Below are 2,250 nucleotides of genomic sequence, written 5' to 3'. Positions count from 1 at the left end.
GGAAATGGATTAGCTGGCTCGTACTTTCCCTTCCACACCTAAATGCCGGTGCTTTCCGAATTTAATTTCAGAATAGACATCCCGAGGTCCAAATTGCTTGGGATTTCCTTTCTGGTTAGTACCAAAATTAGACTTTGAGTTACTGTGGGGTTGGGACTGAGCCTGTAGGCCTTGATGTTTGGGGCGCGGGGGGGGGGGTGGCTGGCCCTGCACGAGGGTTGTCAGGAGACGACAAAGGCGCCCTTTCTCCCTCTTGCCAGTGAGCCAAGGCGTGGCTGCCACCTCAGACAGCCAGTTGGGAGCTTGCACCACGTGACAAGCCCGAAGGCATTTCTGAAGCTGCCAGCACAGAGGCCTGTCGAATCTGCTAAGGAACCAGATGCAGCAGATAAATACCTTCCACAGCACGGCATCTGGGGCCTGTGCTTGCCAGCTGAGAAAGGGGCTGGGCTGCGCAGCGCGGGGTGGGGGTGCGGGGTGGGGGTGCGGGGTGGGGGTGCGGGGCGGAGCCGCAGCAAAGTCGCTCACTCCTCGCTGCGGGAAGAAGGCCGCTCAGGAGCACCCCGAAGTCCTGGCGCCCGGGTGTGTTCTGGGCAGGTAATGACACACAGGACGTGACTGTAAACGGGCCAGTCGTGCACGGCCGCCTGGCACATCGTTGTTTCCTTCAAGACTGCTGTTCTTTGTAGAATGCAATAGTCTTTACTCGGTTGTATGTCCATCGAGCCATTCAGTCTGTGTATGCATAGACAAGCATGAGCTTGCACACACACACACACACACACACACACACGCGCGCGCGCGCGCACGCGCGCGCTTTGCACCTTGTATTCCTGCCCTAGATAGAAAATATGAAGGAGTCAGCCCGATAGCTCAGAGGACTAGGGTGCCTGTTTAGATAGAGCACAGGGCCTGGGGTTCGATCCCAGGTGTGCCGTGCGGGCCACCCCACCCCCACCCCCTGGAAGTGCTGAGATGGCGATTGAGACTGGGCATGGTGGCATGGGCCTGTAATCCCAGCATTTGGGCGGCTGTAAACAGGAGAATCACTACAAGTCCAATCTATGGAGTGAGACCCTGTAGACCCTGTCCTAAAAACATAAAAAATAAGAAAATATGAATTTCAAATTTCCTGCATTATATTCGTTGTCAGACTCTATGACTGTGCTTTGGGCCTTCTGCTCTGAGTTTGCTCTTCAGAACCTTCACTTTTAACATCTTTAAATGATGTCATTCAGTTCCATTTCTCTTCGTTTCATGTTTACTGAAGGCTTAGCTTAATGTGCAAGACCTTGCCGGGAGGCGTGGCCACAAAGCTGGAGAAGCAGCTTCTGTGTGCTCTAGCTAGAGGAGCACGGCCTGGGGGAAGGGGTCATGCTGCTGTTGGGTATGGAGAGTGCAGGTAACAGAGCAGTATCCAAGACTGAGGCTGCGTTTTTATCCATCCTGCTGTCTGGCTGGAGTGTGTATGTCACTAATAGCAATGTATGGTGAGCTGAAGGTGACAGCGCACACTTGTAATCCAGTAGTGTGTAGGCTGATGGAGGAGGATTGCCATAAGTCAAAGCCAGCCTGGGCTCCATAGCAAGATGCTGTCTAAAAACACCAAAAAAGTCGTGTGTGTGTGTGTGTGTGTGTGTGTGTGTGTACAATGGTGTACATTTTCCTTACTTGTCTTATTAATTTATAAAAAGTTAGAGAATTTAAGAGGAAAGTTTATAACTATATCAACCATGGTTTTCTAAAATATTTTGTTGTTGCATTTTGGTTTAATGTATTTTACATATATAGAACAAGAAAAGCTAAGAGAAGGTGCTGCACAGCTCCGTGCGATTTTTCAATGAATATTTCATTTTTTCATACTGCCTCTTAGTACTTGTTTGTGTGCAATTTCACAGTATCATAATAGGCACTATGACAGTTAAATATGCTTGTGAATTTGACTGACTTGGAAGAGGCCCCACAGCTTAGTAGTATACAGCCCTGAAATTCCTGGGTGACACGGCGTGGACCACATCTAGTTCCTAGATCTTCCTCTCTGCCTCTGTTCTACCCTTGCTCCTTTTCTGGCCACCACACTCTTCTGCCACAGTGTTGCTCTCTTGTTGCCCATTGGACATGGACTGAACCCTCTGAAACCATAAGCAAATTGTTTAAATTTGTGAATGTCAGTTATTTTGAAGTGGGGAACTTGACTAATAAAAAGTAGAATGTCCCAGCTTTCAATAATGCCAGTCTCTCCTAAGCAGC

Source organism: Octodon degus, unplaced genomic scaffold (assembly GCF_000260255.1).
Source record: "Octodon degus isolate 3935 unplaced genomic scaffold, OctDeg1.0 scaffold00057, whole genome shotgun sequence".
Classification (NCBI taxonomy): domain Eukaryota; kingdom Metazoa; phylum Chordata; class Mammalia; order Rodentia; family Octodontidae; genus Octodon; species Octodon degus.
This window is presented reverse-complemented; position numbering follows the sequence as displayed.